Below are 24,082 nucleotides of genomic sequence, written 5' to 3'. Positions count from 1 at the left end.
GCCCCCTGACCATGAATATTTATACCAATGTGAAAAGCAAAAAAAAAAAAACACAGTCCACACTAACATCACACAGACCTTGACTGTGTTTCCATTTAATGGTGTGGTGCAAAGTCACAAACCTTGACCTCAATCATCTGAGGGCCAAACATTAATATTAATGATGCTATGTCAAGGCAATGAATGTTGGTTAAAGCGTGGATTAATTGCAAGAACAACTCAAATAACATTAATGTCCTCTGGGATGTTCTAATGATATATCACAAATGATAATCACCTTGAAATAGAGCTGGGTGATATGTTATGAAATTCAACTCAACGTATATATTGAATCCCTTCATGATTAGAGTATGTAACATCATCTGAAATTGGATAGTATTGGTATAAATATTGTAATGGAGAATCGAAATATGAATTGATTTGAAAACATGTATTTTTAAAGTAAATCAATAAAAGAAAAACAAAACTATATATGTACGTGACCGTTGTATAGCCAGCAAAGCGAGTTGTGTATCTCTCCGTCAGAGGTCAACCTTCTTGGGTTCTTCTCGTCTATAAACTCATAAATCCCTGTTACGTTCCATGGAAAGTTTCCATCTTTGAAAATGATTTTGCCATTTTACAACTTACCCTCCTCCAATGTAGTTAACGGAAATTAATAATATTATAATATATTCATAAATACTAATGTTAAAATTAATATCCAAAACTAAAAGCAACAAAAAACATTTCACAAACGAAATTGAAAATGCTTTACAACAGAAAGAAAAAGTAAGAAATATATAACTGAAAGTACAGCTAATGTTAGGTAAACTAACGACTGGAAATGTTCTTTGTTTTCATCTTGGTCAATTAATCATACATGAGCTTTCAGGGTTCATATGAAAATTGGAATTGCAGGACATCCATACAGAAGAGGGAAGGTCATTTGAGAATGGTAAATTACTTTATTATACTTGTAAATTTTTCAATATGCACTCCACGAACACTCCATATATTAAAAAAGCTCAAACGGATAAAAAAAATTGAAAACAAAAGTTGAAATAAAATTAAAAACCAACTGTCATAAATAATGGCAAACTATCCTAACCCTACTTTCAGCCAAAGTAACCTGGGATATACCCCAACTCTATAGAAATGGATGGAGGATTGATCTCAATGATCAATTTAGCTTGAAAATCTGAACAAATTGGAGATTGACCAGTCATAATTTACTTATGGAAGTTCAAATGAACAAAAAGCAGTCAACTAAATTCATATTAACAACCAAGTGACCAGTGAGTGGAGAAAAACACTCAGCAAGGCTACCGTGCTGTATTTCTCACCGTGCTGTATTTCCCCCCAAAAACACAGCACCTCTTTGACCTCGTTAGACATCATTTTCTCTTGACAACCTCCCAGTATCGCGCTTTTGTCCTGTGCCACTTTGTGGTGGCCTTGCTGTTTGTACTCAGTAGCCCCAGTGTGAATGACAGCTGATAAAAAGCACTGGGCTTTTGCTCACTATGTCATTGCGCTGCAGGGGAGTGTGCTTTTAAGCACTAACGAAGCAACAGCGTTTAAAAAACATGTCAAATCGGCTCCTTAGTTCCCCAGACATTTCATCTGGAACATTATGGATGGAGACAATCCTTGCAGCATTTATTGCATTGCGTCCGCAGTGGTGCACGTACTGTGGCCGAGCAGCTGCATCACGAGCAGTCACCCTAATTAGGAGGACCCGCATTAAAATTTCATAACAAAATGAAAAAGACGTCTATAAAGTGGACAATGCAGCAAAATGGCAGCATACAAAGTTATTTTCAACAACAAGTGAAATACTGGTTGCAGAGAGCGCGAGACCTTGAGTGAAATGGGAGGAGTTGGCGCTGCAGCATTCAGCCAGCAAAGCAAAGTGTGAGTCAGACTCGCTCCCTCCTTGCACTTTCACTCTCCCCCTTTTCTCCTCCCTCTCCCGCCACTTAAGCAGCTGCCTCCACTTGCAAGACACATTTTAGATTATAGGGAGGGGTGAGGGTTGAGGATAAAGAGAATGATGACGGGCAAGGTGGAGGTGGTGGGGGGGGGGGTCGTGGAAGGAGGAGCACAGAGGGATGGAAACAAAAGGTTGCACAATGATTGCACAAGTGGCGCTGAAGGGGGACATTCCAGTCTGGGTGAGGATGCTTCGCCCCGCTGCTCCAAAGCAGTCATATCGTGCTATACATCAAACATGAGAAGGTTAAGCGCTACACACAGTAACCTCTGTAATAGAAGTGTTCTCTAATGACCATCAAACAGCATTTACTACCTCCACAGCAGTGATTAATGGCGCTATGCATAGGCTACCTCCTTCGATCCCGCCACCTCTCCGTGCGAGGAGGAGGTGATGGAAACGTGGACGGAATGACAGCTGGACATTCCCAGACGCTTCCTGAGAATAAGCAAGCGATTCTCTTGACTGCTTTTATTGCTGCTTGGAGTTGGCTACCTTATATTAAATGTTCAATGAGCACCTTTCGAAACCTCAGTCTATCACAGCAAATTCTCATTTGGTTCACATCTTTCAACTGGTTTGTCAATGATTTATGAAACGTGAAATATGAATGGTGGTGCAGTATATGTGAAAAATTAACAATGACCTACAGGCACAGCCGACCATTGCGGGAATGTTTCTTGCAAAAAGTGGACGATAACCAGGATTATCTTCATGTAGAACTGCATGGTAGAAAGTGTCTAACTTTAAATGTACAATAGTGCACATTTCTTACCCAAAACACTTTTTAAAAACGTTTTATGTCTTGAAAAGGCAGAGCCTACTGAGGTGTGAATGTCTGGGTGTGAGCTGTGGCCGAGAGCAGCTTGCTCAAAATTGCTGGGTGAAAAGGAATGAAATGAAATTAAATGAAATATCTAATCCAACGCACAGGGATCGGGATTAACCCCGATCCCTGTGCCTGAAGTCTCGCGTGTTACCCAAAGAGCCATCACCGACATTTTCCAAGAAGGTCACAATAAATTTACTTCAACTTAAAATACACAAAACTGGCAGAAATGACGATGAGCTACAGCTCAACCCATCATATTTTAGTGTGTAACTCAAAACAGTTGGGTCAAAAATAACCCTCATCCGGTCAAAAATGGACAGACGTACTTTTTGTTGATTTCTCGGATCCAAAAACATGTGTCACGTGAAGCTGGGTTAAGTGGAGCTGAGTGGAATACAAAGCTATACTACAAGGTCTCGGTTATAAAAGAGAAGTTGAATTTGTCTAAACCTAGGAAGTTGAACGAAGTCAAGGTGTGTTGTTTTGTAGTCCGAGTCTCATTTTGCTCACCATCCATCCTCTCTGACCTCCACCTTACACATTTTGTACCAATGTCATGTGATTAATTTAGCTGCGAGATGGCCTCTGTCACTTGGGTGTGGATCCTGAACCAATTAGGAGCTACAGTAAGGCTTACATCTTTGCTCAAGATGACAACTGAAAGCAGCCATTTAATGGGCTGGTAACATCTACACCTCCACTATAATCCTCCCTAAACCATCCCCTTTGTACAACCGCTTCCTGGGAGAATTTATCATCTTAACGAATGAAAACGTAGAAAGAGGAGAATTAGTCGGGGGGGGTTACTTGGAGACCCTTTGTTTTATGGTAATAATCCAAAACTCCAAATAAAATAATGGGAAAAGCAAATTTTTCTCGTCTCAATGGGATTTGACAAGAAGCTGGAGCCATCGGTTACACGATGTTAGTTGTGCAAAATTGTTTTTGTTGAGTAATTGTCTGAACACCCCATACTGACTGACAGCGTGCGAGAGCCGACTGCTGGTCTGTGTCCACTGAACAAATGACTGCACATCGCGCTCTGTTTATGAAATCATGTCACAAATTGCATCGTTCCTTTTTGGACATTTTTGACGTGAGCTTTTGAAGACACCTTCATTTGGAGGCGAGCTCACATCACATCGTTGAAAGTATCATGATTACTATTCTCCATGATCTTCCCTTTACGCAAGGTTGAGTGAAAATATGCCACATTCGTAGATGATATGTGTCGCTGTGTAAATATGGAGCAAGCTTAGCTATCCTGCACATTTTCCCCAAGCCATGCTGTCACAATAAAGTCTACAAAAGCTACCTCAGGTAGGCAAATATTTGTCAAATATTTATTTAGGATTTTTCTTCTGTAAGCTCCAGTTCTCTCTTGGCACACACCCGAGAACAAGTACAGAAGAAAACGCATGGATGGATATGATCTCACCACAAAAACTGTCCAAATGCACAAATATATATGAATTAAAAAAATAAATTCAGCCAGTGGAAAAAAAAATGGAATGGCTTGCAGTTTACAAGTAGACTAAATAGTGCAAAACCTCATTAGGACTTTTGCCACACTATCCTAAAGGTACCAAACGAAGGCAGTCACAACCGTGCAGCAAATTAGGAATATTCGCCATTAAATTCAAAATGCCTTTTATACACAGCAACATTGTGGATCCAAATGCTCATTAGTCTATGATACGTATATCCATATACCCTCAATGACCATAACATTAGGCACACCAGCACAATCTAATGAGACCCATGACAAGCACAGTTACAAAACATCCGGATTTACAAACAGTCACATTCAGCTTTCACTGACACTCAGATTATCGTAGTTGCGTTGGGAGTTTGAATCTCGGCTCCAGGTTTCCTGTGAGGAATTTGCATGTTTTTCATGCACGCTGGCGCTTGTGTGGGCAATCTCCGAGTACTCCATCTTCCTACCGCATTCTAAAATAACATGCATCTTAGCTGGGATAGACTCCAGCTCACCTGCGACCCTAATGTGGATGAGAAATATAGAAAACGGAAGGCTGGATTAAGGTTGTAGTTTGCGGTGGTGAAGAAGTGCATTCTATTATACCGAGAGAGAGCTACTGGTAATATTTCACACTCTCTTGCCTAGAGCCACTGCTCGCGTCAATTTAATCTTGAACTGATAATGTAGCCGAATAAATATTGAAACACGTCTCAATAGGATAAAAGCCACCACAACAGTCAACATTTCAGGAAAACTCTTGCTGTTATCAGTAAAGCTGTGGTTAAAAATAAGACAAATTTGATTAGCAACATTTTCTGTGAAGAAGCAGCAGAAGCAACTTCAGCTCGTCAGGTGTCAAGGCAAGGCGTGCACGAAGTAACTCAACGCGCTTCACATAATTAAAGGGACATATTTAAAAAAATAATAATAATACAAACAAAAGTTAAAGATATTTAAAACCAAATGAAAGCAACAAACTCCATCCATCCATTTTCAACACGGCATGTTCTGCTCTATCCCAGCTGACATCGGGCAAAAGGCAGACCACACCCCGAACTGATCGCCAGCCAGTCGCAGAGCACATATAGAGACAAACACCCAGCACATCGTCACTGATCGGGAATCGATCAGAGTAGAGTAGCCAGAGTAGCCCTACGCCATCAGCGACTGCAACAAAATTAGCTTACTGAAATGATGAAGTACAAGAACATTTGGAGGGCTATAATTTGAAAAATGTTTTTAAAGCTCTTAACAGTAGCAAAAACTTTCCCTCGTCAATGAAGGTCAGATTTCTCCAGTTTGATTATTAGTTTCGGGACAAAAGCTCGACGAGCAAGATCATTGATAAGTGCTTGATAATTGAGCACCGGGGCCGGTCCATGAGGAATGCTCCATCAATACCCGGCACATAGCGCCTTTTAAAATGCGGTTTAGTCCTGCCATTGTTTCCATTGAGATGCCTCGGCTTCCTTACAACATTACCGTGATAGAATAGCAACGTGTTTCAAGTAATGCACGGGTGACTGAATGCAAATGATGGTTTTGTAATATAAAGGACCATCTTTAACACCTCTTAAAATGTAATCCATCACACTTGATAGCCAGATTATTTACTTAGCTAAGATCTTTTTGCCGATGCTTTTCAAAATGAGGCTGATAGACATGATGCGACTGTTCCTCCACAACACAAAATGTGTTCCATTACTGCCACTGTATAGATTTGCCTTTGTTCTTGGAACAGCAAATGATGTTCCTGTCGTGACACCTTTACAAGGCTTCAAAAGGAAATGATTGTCTGAGTGTGTGTGTGTGGTGGTGGGTGGGGGGGGCTCCACAATCTCAATATTCACTAAAGCAAGTCGCTGATTCACTGCCTTCCAATGGAATGTTTTTTTTTCCTCTTTTAAAGCCATTGACGTTATTAGTTTTTGGAACGCTGCTTGGGGGCTTATAGATGGAACCATAACTGGCCTTAGAGTCCGTGATAAGAGGCGACAATCATAATAACGCTTGTCTATTACTCATGTGAGTTTACATCCACAATACGCAAAAAACGCCCGAGGTGGGGGGACGAGCTTCTGTGTTTACCTGCAACGAGAGAGAGCGTCTTGTACACCGCAGCTGAGGCGGCGGCCATGTTTTAGTGGCTTTTTCCAATTATGACTAAACAGCGAGTAGTGGTGAGAAACACTTAATCAGGCAGCGTGGAATCAGGGAAAGCGGTGAAAGGAGCACACTGTCACAGCTTTAATGCGACTCTCGCGGTGCTCTGCACTGAGGGGGCTCGGGGGGGAGGGAAGTGGGAGGGGGGGGGTTAGCCTCTCTGATGTGCCATAGCTAAAATTGGCAGGCTATCAGTCACAAGCCTGTAACAGAATGTACGGCATTTCCAAACAGTATAAAGAGATATGACAGCCAATAAGGCTGAGAGGCAAGCACTGCGGAGGAAAGATGGCGGCAGAGCAAGAAAACAGAGTGGGAGAAATGACATTTTTAGTACCCTCGTGTGCAAAGCTTTATTTGTACACTGAACAAGAACAAGCAGTTTGTTTAATGGCACAAGACAAACGTGTAAAAGCTTGAACTCGGGAGAACAGACATCCTGTTTTCAAGACATGTCTACTTTTAAGAAACAACCAAAAGTACTTGGCTGAGATTTTGATTTAAAATGAGCTATTTAAACGCTGTCCTTAAGTGGAAGTATAGATGCTTGTCTAACGCTACAAGAATATTTTACATAAGCAACTCTCTTCCCACATATTTAGCACAATGGCTTTGAGTCTTAACATTTTGCACATTCATGGTCATTCATACTATTTCTTGCTGTATTGGATTAAAAAAAAAAAAAAAGTACGCTAAATATAGGCAGGACAACACGAATCTGGGCTTAATTGTAAAATTCCAATTAAAAAAATGCACATTAAGATGATTGTCATAAGCAAACATCAGTGGTGTATTGATGATTTTCTTTTTGTCTTGGCATGTGCAAATGCCGAAGAAGGCTTTCCAAGGAGAACAAAGGCAAATGGAGCTCCCTGTTGGTAATCAGCCCCATTGATTAGTGGCTGTGTGGGCCTGAACGGGGTATGCACGCGCACAAACACACACACACACACACACACACACACACACACACACACACACACACACAAACACACACACTCACACTCACACACACACAAGTCTGGGAGCGGGTGGCCGTGTGCATATATGCACGGGGTTATTAGGCGCGCTTATTCTCCAGGCCTTTGGGACAATACAGCCTCTGAGTGAGGTGATTAAAAGAGCCCAACTATTGAGCTCCTCCAATCAATACCCTCCTGTGCTACTCCAACAGGGCTCTAGGCCACTTCCTAAACAACAGCCTCACACACATGCACTTCCCCGTCTACAATTCCCTTCCCTAAACAGGCCATCTTGGTTAAATGTCTTGGCCGGAGGTTGGGGGGGGGGGGGGTCCCCTATACGCTCCCATTCCAAAGGGACTGGCCATTTTCATCATGGGCTTTGGCCAACTAAACAAATCTAATAGAAGGAAGTGGAAAGGGGTGTGGGATAAAAGTAGGAGCCTTTCATTTAAATTGATAAGGTTAATGAGTTATTTGTATGGCTGACATATTCGGATGGTTTCAAAGGTTAGGCGCATCTACCCAAATGGCCTTTGCACCGATCTCCTTTTCACGCTCTCACAAGCAACGCTAATGAGAGGTCACTGTGCACCGCCAGGGCCTTGAGAGCCAGCAGTCCAAACCAGACAGCCACTGCGATAACATAGGACAAGAAAATAAACAGGTCTTCAGGAGACAAACGGGTCATTTCAAAGCTCTCTTAACCTGCTTCTCTCATGCACTTACTCTTTCAATATCCTGCCAAGCGCTATGCTCTCAGCTCGCCAAGACCACGTACATGCTAACTCTCCGCCGCTTTGTTGTCTTCCTGGAACTTCAGTGCTTGCAATAAGTGCAGCCTCCTGTCTAATGGAAGTTCCGTTTGAAAACAGAGACATGACATCTCTCCCTTAACCTGACCTGCTGTGTTACCGCCTATTTCAACAACACATTAGCACTTAGGACATAGGGTCAAACACACACACGAAGCTTCGGTAAAGATTTCAAAATACATTTTCTATGAAGACTCTATTTCAATAACTCATAAGACTTACAGTCAATGTTAAAGTGGAATTCTTTACATTTTTAACCAAATAGTGAGATACACGTAGTTTTGGTTTCATTTTATTTCATCATCATACATGTTTAGTTTTTGTGATTTTAGTTTTTGCAGACTATAATAATAATTTCTACAATAAAAATCTTATTGTAAATGTGAAACTGATTCAGATAGGACTTAAAGAGGAAGTCAAGTGAAAATAAAAATATCTCTACTGATGGTCTAAACGCTGTATTTTGATTAATTTTGTGTTTATGGAATTAAGCAGAAAAATCCACCTGCTATCTTAAGCCTGCCATTTTGTCTTGTACTGCCACTTGCAATCGACATCGCAGTGCCGAAAGCCCTTATTGCACTGAGGGGCAAATTGTGCATTCGCATTGGAGTTTGTCAAGGTCATAAACATTCACCAACAGTTTTTGTGTTTTTTTTTATTGTTGCATAGAATATTTGTTCAAGATTCTCTTGCGACTAGTACAGACGACCGTTGGTGACCTCAGACGGACCCTAGCGAACCAACATTTGCTAACCTCTCAAACACTTACAAATATTATGCAGCTCAGTGGGATTGGAGCTTCAGGGCAAATCTTGCGAATGTGACAGAGAAGCCAGAAGAATGAGTGATTGGTCTGTGATGTCATTGTTTAGTCAACAAGAGGCAAAATAGCTGGGTAAAAATGGGTGGATTTTTCTGTTTACTTGAGATTTCACAAATGTGTTTATTATTGATCTGAATTTTGTGTTTCGACTAGTAGGGCAAAAAAAACTTTTTGACTTAACTTGCCCTTTGACAGCATTTTGGCTTTTCCAGCAGAGCAGCCAGCAAGCTCGAATCTAACTCTTAAGTGTTACTTGTGCCCGGGACAACTGTAGCTGAGTCATTAAACTTGTCGGCTGCCACAGTGAGGAGCCAACTTGTAGTCTCGTTAGAACTTCTATGATGGAGACTCCCAAAACTATCTTGTCCCTATTTCTCTTCAGACATGAACTATCATGAGTGTTTGTCATGGAAAAACCAAAGCATGCAAAAACTGTACATCGGAATCACTTTTGCAAAATGCTGCGCAACCTCTGAGAGGATGTTCAAGTGTGATTCGAGTTTATATTGGAAAACTTCACATCTTATCTCGCTTTTTGCTTACCACAGCTACACCCTTAGAAAATGATGCTTATTGTATTCTCACCCTAGTCGTTGCTATTGTAAGGTGCTTGCAGTAGCACTGAGACTGGCTCTCATCCAAAAAACAGAATCTGTTCTGGTACTACAAAGTCCACTGTCAAATTGAACCATTATTTTGCTGAATTTAATTTCAGGCTGGTTGATCCGATGCCCCTTTCTAGCTAAACTTATCAGATTTATGATACATAAATGTTTTAGCTTTATGCTAATTCTGAAATAAACGCAAAAAAAAACCCAGGAATAAACACAAGTTTATTTATCTATTTCAATTGGAGTCGTTAATGTTGACCAGCAGTCTTTTAAGCATTCACACCAAGTCATAAATCAGATTGCATTAATAATGCAAACAAATCTGCGGCTTTCACTTCAACTATCCATGCATCATGAAACAATGTAAAACAAATGCGGACTGCGCATCTTAACAATTGACCTTATCCAGACACTATATGCATAATATACAAATATATAAAAATAGTCTACCGAATCCTTCAGGTTTAGGGATTGTGATGTCAATATGACAAATCTTCTCAACCAATGAGTGACCTTCAGTGCATCAAACGTGAGTAGTGCTAGCTAAACTGAGTAGGTGGAAAAAGGTCAAAAGAGGCACACAAAAAAATGTCTGCCAGAGGGCGTGTCGCTGTTGGTTTGCCGCTGTGAGCCAACCGGGTCGTCAGGCCTTGCTTTGGACAAAGTATTGGACAAACACAAACAAACGAGGCAACGACCACTGTGACTCAGTGTTCTAATGAAGCAGCATATTGACTTGCTTGCTTTCTCTTTTTCCCTCCCTGCCTCCATGTCTGTCTCTCTCGCTCCCTCACACACACACACGCATGCACACACACACATTCCTCTCTGCTTGCTTGCTCCCTCTGTCTGCTGCGTTTGTATGGATCCCAGCTGCCACTCGGAATACCAATTACACAGGCCTGGGAGTGGGGGGAAGGAGAAGGGATGGGAGGAAATGAACAAGGGAGGAAGAGGTAGAATTTTTTTTTCGGTTAGGTGGTCTTGTCCTCACTTGATGCCACGAGGAAAAGTGAAGAAGAAAAAAAAGAGCGTGAGTGTGTGGCTCCTTACCCCATGGAGGCAAATCAAAAAGTGTCTCCACGTGAGACATCTAACAATTCCTGATGCAGTGACACTTTTACAGCTGCCACGTGAAGAGGGAATATCAAAGGGGACCTTTCTGTGGTCCGCACGGGGGGGGATGTCAAGTCTCTCGCAGGTGACATTCTCCGTGAGGTTCTCTGCGATGGTTCGTAGTTCCGAGAATAGCGCGTTTAATAATGGCATAAGGACGTGGCGGTGGCGGCGAGGCCTACTGACACTTCTCTTGCTAAGCGCCACAATGACAAGTGTAATGAGCATGAGTACATCCTGCACGATCACACTAATTTGAGAAATTTCCAGCACAAAGACATAATTAGACGGGCTAATGAGTCTAAGACTTTGTTGCGTGGAGCAGTTCAACTCATCCGCCTACCTGCCGATGACTAAAATAGGATACCGCCGTCAAGTCCCTCGGTTAGCGAGATATTTGTTTGGGAGTTCAGGCAAGAGAGAACATACAATAACATAATGGCTCCCGAAGCACAAAGCCACTTTAGCATTGCAACAAGAATTTCACTGTCTAAAAGATCTGGGTCCAGCCCAGAATGTCCTCCTCTTTTTTTTTTATCAGAGACACCGACTTGATCCGCACATGCGGCTAAGACACATTAAGAAATGACACAGAGGTACTCCAAGGTGGCACGGACACTCAAAAACACAGGGTTCTGGTTGAGATGTTCAAAGTGAGCTCAAGGGGAAGTGGTGGGCTTCTAATGAAGAATATGAGGAGAGCACTTGGACAAAGTGGGAGAGGCGAGGGAGGTAGGAAGGTAATTGATTTGTGATGGGAAGTCTCAGGAGGGCACGGCGACTCATCTCGGCGGATACGGAAAGCCCATCTGCCTTCAAAGAAGAATGGAATTAATTCTGAGCCCGCTTTAAATACATTTTACCACACAACTTAAGATCCACATTTGTTTAAGTATGTCGAGATGAGTCCAAGGACCCTTTTTACCTCTCTCTCTCTCTCTCTCTCTCTCTCTCTCTCTCTCTCCCTCTCTCTCTCTCTCTCTCTCTCTCCCCCCCCCCCCCCCCCCCCCCCAGAGGAAGTACAGTAATAGTGTAACAGTGGAAATTAGTGAATGAGTGTGTGTGAAGTCAGCAAATTGTCAGGTTCTTCCCTGGAGACGCTCTGCCGGCCGGGCCAGCCAATTTCACTGCCTGACTTGGTACAATAAATAGTTTAGATTTGGGGGAACGTTTTGTAGCCCAACCCCTGATCGATTCATTCAAAGAGGGTAGGGGCAATCAATCAAATCAATCAATCAGTCAATCAATCAATCAATATTGACATAAGGCATGCCTGTGTAAATAATTTGCCGCACATTAATAGCGGCCAAGATTTGAATGCCTTTATAAATGACGTGGGCAATGGGGCACGGCTTTGGGGAAAATCCTAGAGACAATACCGTAAACAGCCCCCTTTACGAGCTGTGTCTCATTACTCACCAATGTAGTGTATGTTCGCTATCTATGACGCAATATGATATCATTGTTGGAAAACGTCCAATAAGATGAGCTCACTCGATCCCACATACATTGTACAATGTGCCTGCCCATGCTTGTCAGATGATTTTGTTTAAGAGTAATATTGCCTGCCTGTGTAGTAGTTAGTGTTTGTTACGGCTAATTCCGTGTCGGGTCGTAGAACCCCTGGGGACTGCAGCAATTCTGGAATCAGCAGTCAGAACAGGACGCTCCTCTCAGCAAAGGCTGGCCTGAGACTCCACAATGGTACCTCTCCAGAGGCCGAAACACTGTGACGGTATGCATCTTTGAGATCGGGTTTAAAACCTATTAGCTCATATGGCTGTAGAAAGTAAACAAGCCCCGCCCCAAAAAAAGATTTTCCCTCAGCGGGATTATTTACATAAATAAACCCAAATAAAGAGCACGTTTGGGGGGAAACAGGTGAGATGGAAACACGGCATATCCACAACCTCAGAGACAGATGGCAAAGAAGCGGTTTATACAAAGCATCATTTGAATATAAAAAGGAAAATAGCTCGTGTTGCGATGCAGCCAAAGTATTTAGCCAAGCATAACAGAAACATTGTCCTGAAGCGGTGATTGGAAGTGCAACAAAGACGCACCCAAAGCGTGCAATCTGAGGACATATCAGTCGTTTCCTTTGACTTTCTTATTCTGAATGGCTTTTATCTATTTGGTCAATACACCTCTAGTGGTAAGGCAAAGCATCACTACTTAAGTACATTTGGGGTTTTATTACAATATACTAGGTTTAAATTAATTCACGATTCATCGCAAAGGCTTTATCCGATTAATCAAGAGCAAAGTCGTTGCCAAGCCCTAAAAAATATAATATCACTGAATCTTTATTATTTTATTTTTTTTGCTGTTTTTTTTTTTTTTTTTTACACTTGTATAAGAGTTTGCTTCGTTAAGGGCTAAAAACAATTTAACAACGACAAAAATAAAAAAAGTTTCATGATGAACTCTTCTGAATGGATTCATTCTGTAAACATGGAGCTCAACAAAAGTCCTGAAAGACATTTCCACTTTTGGTATTTTCAAAGAAGAAATTGCCTTGTTCCACCAGTTTCATTTAGTCTTTAACGAGGCTAGAAAGAGTGATTTTCATCATTATCTGCTGTGTAATGGTCAATCAGATGTCAAAAACAAATGACACTTTTCTTACCATCCATTTCATCTACTCAGAATAACTCAGGTGAAATGAGAAAAAGAAAGGCTGGAGTCGAATATTTATCTGGTCAAATGTAGAAAGTAAAAGCAGGCCATTTTGAACATCAAAAATTTACCATCAAAAATATCTACGAAGCATTCACTCAACTAAATCAGACACATTTTCGATGCTGTGAGTCTTCACGACTTGAATTAAACAGAGGCCTGAGTGTTATTTCGATTTTCAGCATACAAGTATAGAAGGTATTAACAATGAATCTCAGAGGCTTTGTGTGACTAAATGATGAATTAGCTCTTTATATCAGCTGCGGCTACACCGAGGTGCTTATTTGACTCCCTCTGGAGAGCATTTCACTGGCTCAGCACTGATGTATGTGGGCTGAATTGTGACAGTAGAGCTGAAGGATGACTTGGGGAAGTGACTTGGAAGAGCACTGACACATAGCGAGCTGAGAAACATCTATTTGCTCATGGCGGAGCTTCCATACGTGGCCCGTTCCTGCTGTCAGAGGCGAGCCCAAAATAAGTGAGGGGGAGGTGTCGTGGTCTCGCTTGTTTTCTGACGCTACAATTAGACACTTGTTTAGGTCTGCATAAAAACCAAATGCCACCAGGAGCTTGGTTGGTTTCATTAACTTTGGATTTTTAAATATCCTCTGAGCAATGAAGAGGGAGGGGCCCAGGAAAAAAAAAAAACATTTTATTTGCAGACGATTCGATACAAAATATACGACATTTTGTTTGCATCTTTTCAATAAAAGACGATTCGATACGTACTGTATCGAGGCATGGGGTGCGATACGATTCAAAGACGATTTCATTAGGTTTGATTTTAGGATTCGATTCGACACAGTCGCCTACGACTCAATTCCAGAGGTTATGTTTTTTATTTTGTCATTTCACAATATGAAGTATGAATTAACGTGACAACACTGTTAACGTGAAAGGGATGATAGACAAAATCAAATCATCAGAATACATTACACACATTTACTGTGACAAAATAATATAGACAAAATTCAACACATCTTTTTTATACCTCTTATTGCATCACTGCACCTAAAAGTATATTTGGAAACACAAATGGGACATTTGTCACGAGTAACTCCTAACTGTAACGAACTGCGGCAAGTCCAAGCAGGCAAATAAACAAACAAACAAACAAACAAACAAACAAACAAACAAACAAACAAACAAACACGCAGCTGTATATCCTGGATGTCACTGCGCAGTGTGCTGAAATCAGACTCTTCATCCCGAACGCATGTGGAATGAGAAGTCCTAATTATTATTTCCATTGTGCCACACTCCTCTGACAAGGACCACTTGCTGGGAATGATTATAATTATTAGCCTTAGTAGAATAGTTGTCACGCTGTTGTGCCATCAGCCGCAACATCCAACAGATTGGGTCAAATCCATCTTGAAAAATTCACACATGCCATTCAGTTTGGTGTTAAGATATTCTGGGATGTTTCTCGTTTAACTTGCATGATGTCTTGCCTCTGGCCTGGTATGAGAAACGCAATGCAAAGCGTTACTGGCCGTTTTTGACGGGTGGGCTTTTGCCAGGCTTTTTTTTTCTTGTCCTGACATGGATGACGATGAAAAAGCTTTTCATATCAATTATCCTGAATGTTTGTTTTGGGCACATGTGATGCTGCAGACTTTCCTAAATGAAAACAGCAGCACTGCTAAACGGATTACAGCAAATCTTTGACTGAATGCTGCATCGCGATAAATATTAATAAAGGTTCATCCGGCGTATGATCCGGTCGGCTTTTTTTGCATGCAGATTCACAACATTGTTTGGAGAAGCAAACGAGGCTGTCTTGAAATGCGGGTAATTACGTACAGCGGCTTCTTTTCTGAGGCATTCGTCCCTTGTTAAGTGGTGAACAGACAAAACAACATTTAGAAAAAAAAAAAAGAAAAAAAGAGAAAGTGCAAAGGAGCTTCTCTCCCCATTAGAAACACTAGCGTCTATCTCACCACGGTTTGTTTGTTCCCGATGCACCCCCCCCCCCTCGTAAACCAAACCACCCACCAGCCTTTATTTCTATTCCTCATGTCTCTGTACTCTCTCGGTCCATCCTTTCCTCTCATCTTCCCACCATCCCGCCATTCCTCTGCAGCTCCTATTTATTCCTCTCTCCTGGTGCGTGCTACTCTGATTCGTCATCATCAAGCCCCTCGCCCTCCTCCCTTTCCAGCCGCCAGATTAAAGATAAGGCTAATGAAGATGGCTTATTATTTCACTATCCCTACAGTATACATGTCCAGCATATAACACCTCCGGCTTCAACAGTAAGAATTTAAAAAAAAAAAAAAAAAAAACATTCCAAAAAAAAAAAAAAAAACTGAAATTAGACAAGGGCCAATGAATCTATTAGTGTTATTATATGAGGAAAAAAACAAGGTTGTTATTGCCACTGTGTGCGCCATTACAAAGAGAACGATACAAGGGAGCATACTGCGAAAGCAATTAAAATCCAGCCCCGTCACATCGCTTCCTCCCTCCCGAGTCATGTTGTGAATATGATGCTTTCACACCATTCATGTGAGTGCACCTGTGTCCGCCACATTAAAGCCTCCACCGCTGTAGGCTCCCTCTCAAATTTCTCAGGATCACATCTCACGGTCTGCTTCGAGAATCCCGGGAGTTGACATGTTAGTGGTGGAGGGGGGGAGGGGGCGACGTTGGGTGTGCAGGGGGCGGGGCGAGGCGGGGCATTATCTATCCATCCGTAATATGAGGGTCTGATGCGGAAGCAGAAAATGAGGTATGAACGTCAAGCCTGCGTACACGTGGTCCCAGTGGCCACCAGCCCACATAGTGAGCTCAAGTAGGCAATGCGGAAAGTGCTTTAATAGAGTCCGCATTAATTGGACCTTTGTGCGTTGATGGCAGAAATCCGAATGCATTACTTGGTCTAACCGTGCACAACTAATTCATCAACAAAAAGATGACACACAGCTTTCTGCAGGCTTTTTCTTTAACATCGTATCCTGAAAAGGGCCTCTGTGTAGGGGAGCGAGAGGGCCACCTTGGTGTGTGCGTGATTTGTCACACTAAACCTTCATCTCCACAATATGTCTCATTAACTCTGCTTATCTGTTTCTCCGCTGTTATGTTGGTGCACCATAACTTTCCTAATGGGTTTAATAAAGTATGGCACATAAAACAAATAATTACACAGACTAGGGATGGCAAATTCATCAAAATGTTTTTGTGATTTCAATTTTGGGCGGCTTGAAATCGGAGTACTGTAAGACAATTAATAAAGTGAACAGTGTATGCAAAATTCCTGCATTGTGAATGTGCTCTGAACTCACCGTGTTGCTTGTGACATATTAGGGATAGGTGTCAATTCAGATTTTCAAAATCAATAAAAATAGCAAAGTTCCATTGCGATTATTAAATGTGAATTTGGGGAGTTGAATAAGCACAAAATTTTGAAATGAATAAATAATCGTTATCCATCTAGATCTGTGTATCGACCCATGTATCTTCTTTATCTAGGAATCCATTGGCAGTTTGTATTGATTTGCGTATCTCTGTGTCTAACTGCATGTGAGCTGTATTGACCAATGTCAAATGTAAAATGACAGTGTGTTTTTACATGTGTCAATCTATGTATGCATCTTGTGTTGCTTGATACATGAGAAAAAAAATATCCCAATGTAGGCCATTTTTTTTCTCGATAAATGATGTATATTCCTTTGAATGATTAATTAGTTAAAAAAATTTGAATGGTGGTGTTCTGATGGTTTTGCCATTGATTAACAAAACATATTTTACACAGAGAACCCAAATAACTAAATAAGACCAACACAATAAAATACAGTATATTTCCAGTGGCCAAAAAAATACCATTCAAAATAGCTGGTTGTGCAATCACTTTCCAAGGAACAAAATAAAAAGCATAAAATGAATATAAAGGGTAATATAAAGTGCTACTATTTAACTATTTAAAGAGATAATAAATGAACTCTTTTAAGAGTTTAGGAGTTTTGGGAACACAGAAACTATCGCTTCTGTCTGCCTGCCTGCCTGCCTATCTATCAGAAGATTTAAGTTGCCTGAATTGAACTTTTAATAATGTCCTGAACAAGGTCCACAAACAAACTGGATTCGCAATGAAACAGCAGCAACATGTAGGGAGGGATAAATTGAGAAATTGGACATACCCTGTCACATCTAATTAACTCTGTGAACAAGAAAATCAAACCATCACAAAAGCTCAGAAAAGTTGCTGCTGTTAAACCAAAAACGTAACTGCCTTTTGAACCTAAAGTGGATAAGTCTGTCAGTAAAACGAATCACTTTGCCATTTTTATAATGTGTAACGCCTCGCGCATCCTACTTGGTCTTTCAACGATGCAAAAAAAAAACAAGACACAGACATTTCAGGAGTAAATCCAGCTTGTACACAGAAATTATTTTTTTTTTTATGTATGGTAAGTAAACACGTCTGCCTCACAGTTTTGCCATTCAGGTGTAAATCTCAGCTCTCCCATGCTCCCTTTGGATTGTTCCAGATTTTGTGTCCAATGTACCTCTCCCAACAACTGCTGAGCTGACGTAGGCTACACTGCTCGCTAAAGGCCAGGCGAACATACACTATCACATTTCTTTACATCTTGATATCCATCTATTCATTATCTCTCCAACTTGAGGGTCGCGAGTGAGCTAGAACTTATCTTTGCAGTACAGGCAGTCAACAACTTGTTTATGCGACAGATATGCAAAACAGTTTGCGACGCGGTTTATTTTAAGCATTCACTACCTTGTCACAAAATTGTATAAAAAATGTAGCATCATCAGCTTAATCAGTTCAACTTTTTATACTTTATGAAATAATAGAACGCACACCTATAGACCTACTGGCGAAGCGAGAGAGGGGTCACGGGGGCACTGCCCCTCTCCCCATTAGGTGCCAGGCCAGACAATTTACTTTTAGGTATTTTCTGATTATTCTAAGAATTTCTTTTCCACATTTTTACCCCCCCCCCCCCTCCCGAAGGAAAAAGAATAGCTCTGGACTGCAGCTTTGGAGCGCAGACCTTAGCAAGATACTGTTGATAAAGAAATAACAAACTGAAGTTTGTTTTTTTTTCCTTCACTGCAGTCTTTTGAAAATTGCATTCTACTTCTGTACATAAGCAACATGGAATGAATTGGATTGATTGTTCATTCCGCAATGGTGCCCCATTTTGGTTTTTAATTCATGACACTGTCCCACTTTTATGCACACGTATTTTCCGATAAAAATAAACATGTTTTGGGGTCCGCCACTAGCAAGAGGATATTTCCTGAACCGGGGAGCGGGGTTGGGTGGAGCTGACAGCGAAAAAGAGCTCAACAGCGCCTCAGTCCCCTGAGGACACTCTGCAGCTCTCTCTCTGTGTGCTCGCGGCTATGAAAAGCAATCAGGGCCCGGCCCGCTCCCCTGCTCTTACCTCTGCCTTTAATTACAGAAAGCCCGCATCGCAAAGAAAGACTAGAGCTGCTGGGCCTCAGCTTGGCGTGTCACAACCCAGACGCAGCGGGACTCTGCATACATTGTTACTGACCGAACCCCCCCCCTAATGGGATCATCATCAAGGTGCTTTCTCGAGCAGAGATACCAGATCAGGAAAGAAACCATTCTAGATATAAAGCTCAGTGGGACGCCTTGGAGGCTGCTTTGTCATTCATACCATGTCTTTTCTAAGCAACACCTTGCAACATCTTAGTCCTTGATTCTGATTTATGGTGATAAGGATGCGTGCGAGGTGTAAAATATCAATAAGAGGCATGATCCGTAACGTGAGGAGAATGGTTGGCGGCGTTGATGAGCTTTAGTTGCTTCTCTATGGACTTGACTAGTGCTAGCAGAAGCCTGTGCATTCGCCCAAGGCCAGAAAGCAGGAGGAGCCGCCGAGCAGTGCGCACACATCAGCCCCGGGAAGATAAGAGAGAGACTATGTACACAAGCTGCCGCTTTTATGGCTGCAACATAAAGCTCGAGCTGCATTTTAAAACACATTTCGGGCAAAGCTGCTGGCACAAAGATTGTGTTAGGTATGAATTGTGTTACTGGGCTAAATTTCTCACAGCCATTTACATTGAAGTGAATTACATGACACAACCAGGGCGAGATTTATGCACTATCTAACTAAAGTTGGATTGTATGGTATTGGAAGGATGGGTTAGTTATTCTGACCCTGAAGTCATTTTCGTCAATTTTAGTAACTATCAAAGGGATGACTTAAAACACGGGTTCAAATTGCAATCAGTGAAAAATGGATTGCGGGAATGGCGTCCAGTGTGGACTGGGCAAAATATATTACGTTGAGTTACTTGCGTTGGTGAACACTGACTGGGGAAAGTTGTTTCTTCTTTGAACTTTGTGGTAAATGGGTATTATTTTAAACCACAGCTATGTATACTGATATACCAATTTCTTGGTAGCTTTAACGCATCAATATGGATCGTTTTTTACGCCGTCATTGTAAAAAAAAACATTTTATCAGCATAAATTTGAATTAGAAAGAAAAATACTGACGTTTTTCTTTGTTGTGACATCCAGAAAGTCAAGTGCCTAACTTAAAATGCTATCAAACTTGAAATGTTGCCATTTTACCCAATTTGGGTTAGTTTGACCCATCGGTTTTAACAACAGTGCGTTTACTGCCACTGTTTCACTCACTACTGCGCCCAAACTTTCTTCCTGTTTACATTTGTGCCGCCAATAAGGAAAGAGAACACGTGGATTATTGTGACGCATTTCGGTTTCCACTCCGAGGATCGTCAAACAAGACCGGGCCGAGGAGCGCCCGCAACGATCCCCCCCCCTTGCAAGCACACGTCACATAGCCCGGGGCCCAATAGCGCACACGGTGCCGTCACACATGATAATGACACCCACATCAATGTGTCAACTCAATTTAACCCTCTTATAGGCTCTCTTTGACTCAATCAATGCATGGCCTTCCATCTGGTTTTCACTGCTGTCTTCACATTAAGGGAGAAGGACCCGCAAAGGGCAACTGATAAGTATTTCACGACCAGTGCCTCACTGCAGCCGCACTCAAAAGGATTTAACTGGCCGTAAAACTTAAAGCAAGAGGGCGTTCCCAGTACCTGTCACAAGTACAATGTCAACACTTTGTCTCTTTAATAAGCCAAGCGTCTTTGGAAAGCAACACCACATCACCACCACCACCGTGCTCGGGACACCGAGTAAACATGCTTTCTCGAAAGCTAGTCATTTGAGGCTAGTGGGCTGACAGTGAAGGCATTCACACATAGTGCACCTGTATACTTCATTGCCACCATGTGTGTGTCTGTGCGTGTGTGTGTGGGGGGGGGGGTCCACCTAAAAGAAGAAAAATTGCAACGAGCATTTATGTTTGGGATCCTTTGGAGGGAGGGAGGGGCTTCTTGGGAAGGTGTGTTAACCCATATTGGGGGTTCAATATCTCATTCATGAATCATTCATTACTGGGGACTATTTGTGTCTTGTTCGTTTAGGGAGTAGATAGGGAAAGGGGGGGACATATTTAAATGACGGCTCGCCCTAAATACACAACAGTAGGCTTCCAAAAGACGTGCATTCCCCCCCCCCCCCCTTAAACATAACATAAATTTGTCAGTATGCAATATGAGTGGGTATTTTTTATTTTTTTTTTGCTCCTCAAGAAAGCTGCAATGGGTGGATGAACGTGAGCACGCTATACGGACAGCTGTCCCAAGGAGGCTGCTACTACACCGCATGCTCCCTTGGAATAAAATAAAATGTCTGATGGGGGTGGGGGGCGAAAGCATGGATGGGCTTTAAATCGGTGTATAAATCAAGCACCCCAATTCAAAAACACATAACGCTCACGTTAATAGCGATGGTAATGAAAAAAAGAACATTTCACTTGCCTACCTCCAGAGCGTCTGCGCCACAAAAAACTGCGTCTTTCTCCGCGCGTCGCAATCGGATCCTCCGCAAGAGCTTCGGGCGGAATGTGAGAAGGTGCGTCTTCTTTCCTCCCAAATGCAAACACGTCCCCCCTGCATGTCCCCCACCCACCAGCCCCGGCCAGCCAGCCTGCTTTGCTTGCTCCACCAGCCAGCAGCAGCAGCTACACCAGAATCAGAACCAGCGGCAGGAGCAGCAGCCCAGGCCTCGTCTTAGCAGGTGGACGCGCCTCTCAGTGATGGAGACACGGCAACTCTCCTCTGCCGCGCCGCTCCATGTTACGCCGCGATTCGTATTCCAGAAAGAGGCGCTCACAAGGCGGCCCGGCGCGTCCCAGCTCCTGCCCGCCTCCTTTTCGACAACCTAGGAGTAGCTTGATGTTGCCATTGTCACGGTTCGTTTTTTTCCCCTCTCCCCTCTTCTAATTCTTTTTTTTTTTTTGCAGCTGGACCTCTTCCCCTCCTTGCAGTCTGCTCACCCCTCCTCTTCCTCTTCGAGCCTTCTGGATCCGACCTATGAGCGCGCACAAGCGGCCGACGCAGGGCCACGTACCGCCCGATGGAGGCGCGGAACAAATCAGGTGTAGGCCACTCCGGATGGGACTGTATCATAACAGGGCGACTGCAAGCACATGAATAGTCATGAATAATGAATAGGCTGCTCGTGTGTGCTGCCACGGCTGCACGTCCTGATGGCTCCACTTGTGACACTTGGATAAGATACTCTGTAGCTCTCTGGGAAAAGCTGCTACTTATTTGCGCGTGCAAAATAACCCGTTCAATCAAATGAGATCCGACACGAGAGCTGTATGAAAAATCACTTAAAGGTGCTTTACAATATGTTCCACTAGAGTAAACAAGAAGGCGCACGCCATTCTGCTACTTGACAACTGAAAATAACAGCACAGTTGCTCAGAGCCAGGTATTGACCAATCACAGCTCAGTTTGTGAATGGCACATGACCAAACTCAGAAAACAGGTGAGCCACGATGGTTAAAGAGTATGTTGCTGCTTAATGCAGATTGCAAAAACACAATATTAATCAAAATTATGTCTAGACTCATAGTTAAGTATTTTATTGTTGTGCTTGTCACTTTAGGCTACCGGCATAGATAGATAAACAAAGATAAAGTAAAGATAAGTAAAACCCCTGATGATCTTGTTTGCTTTGGCATTTAAACCTAGACCTAAGTCTAAGTCAGGGGTGTCCAAACTTTTTGCAAGGAGGGCCAGATTTGATAAAGTGAAGGGGCCCGGGGGCCAGTAGTTTTTTCGGACATTTTTTTAACTACAATTTCATCCAAATAAACACTGTTATAAAATACAAATGTCATTCTCCCAATTGTCTTTATTTTCTAAATGACAAAATAACCAAATATAAGCCACTCAGGCAGATGTGAACAACTCTAAAAACACAAATTCTGCCTTTCATTCATATCTGAAGAGTCCGATAACATTGAACAAACTGTATGAAATACCTTAAATTTACATGAGTTTAAAATTATTTTCGCCTCATGAACATTTTAAACAGGAGTTATAAGTAATACATAAAATACGATAACATTGAACAAACTGTATGAAATACCTTAAATTTACATGAGTTTAAAATTATTTTCGCCTCATGAACATTTCACACAGGGTTCACGCAGCCGGTTCGCGCGTACCCTTTTTACAACGGGTTTATTTCCGCATTTGACTTGCGCATGCTCCGCATAGCAGGACAGCTGGAGTCATGTTCTCGCTGTGAAATCACGCCGGGTCGCGCGAGATTACATTTCTGCGGCATAAATATAAAATAGCTTTGGTACGTGTGTATTAAAGCGCTGGTCAACAATGGCGGCGGGCCACATACTAAAGATTTTATCACAGAGGCTGCGGGCCTGATGAAATTTGACCACGGGCCGCAATTGGCCCGCGGGCCGGACTTTGGACATGCCTGGTCTAAGTCCTTACAGACAAGCAAAAGTGACACCCCTATTTATTCAAAAGAATATGTAGTTTCGTGTTGTCGGGAATTATGTTCTTGTCAAATAGCCAATGCAATCAAATGAGATTCCAAATGAGTACGGTATGTAAAAGGCAACAACGCACAGTATTGATTGACGATGGCACAATTATTTATGTTGATTTGTAAAACATGTTGTATAAAACTGAACTACATCATACTTGGGGCTGGCAGAAACGCACATCCTACTCTTCCTGCAACAAATGTATCCATCAATGGATTATGTTATTTGTTTTTGTTTTTTTTACCCCTTGAAATTGACCAAATTGAAATTTTCTGACACTACAGCAAAATGGAGGTAAAGTCATTTAGAATCGGGAACATAGGGCAGTTAGAGCGAAAGAATCATTTCTTTTTATTTAGACATTTACGTAACGGTTTATATCACACTTTCTTGATTTTATTTCCTTTCTTTAATAAGTCCTCACATCCGCTGGCAGCGGAGCAGCCATTGATTGGCAGCGAGAGGCACTTGTGTTTGTGAACGACATAAGATCCTGTCTTATATAAAAAATAAAAAAAAATCAATATTAATGTTCTATGTTCTTTACTTTGAAGTTAGTATAGTGGTCAAAACATGAAGTTTGACAAACTCAAGTGTTACATGTAGAGGCATCCTTATCACTGTTGGACATTTTACCTAGGAAAAAAGGGTATTTGATAGAATAACCGATAGGATAATCGATTCCAAAATGGCTTGTTTGTGA

The 24,082-nt window shown here is 42.0% G+C and overlaps 1 protein-coding gene across 2 annotated transcripts in view; it reads right to left on the bottom strand.

The window, feature by feature from the left end:
• Positions 1-23,723, bottom strand: part of nexmifb (neurite extension and migration factor b) — a 59,038-nt gene extending 35,315 nt beyond the window's left edge. The window contains exon 1 of one of the 2 annotated variants that reach the window (XM_085901520.1): positions 21,336-23,723. The gene's annotated coding sequence lies outside the window, so the exon portion shown is untranslated. The remainder of the gene's footprint in view (positions 1-21,335) is intronic. The other variant, XM_085901512.1, reaches the window with a different exon arrangement.
• Between the last annotated feature and the right edge of the window lie 359 nt (positions 23,724-24,082).

Source organism: Syngnathus leptorhynchus, chromosome 2 (genome assembly GCF_054491065.1).
Source record: "Syngnathus leptorhynchus isolate UIUO chromosome 2, UIUO_Slep, whole genome shotgun sequence".
In the NCBI taxonomy this organism is placed as follows: Eukaryota; Metazoa; Chordata; class Actinopteri; order Syngnathiformes; family Syngnathidae; genus Syngnathus; species Syngnathus leptorhynchus.
The sequence above is the reverse complement of the archived record's forward strand: the minus strand, read 5'-3'. Positions and strand labels throughout refer to the sequence as shown.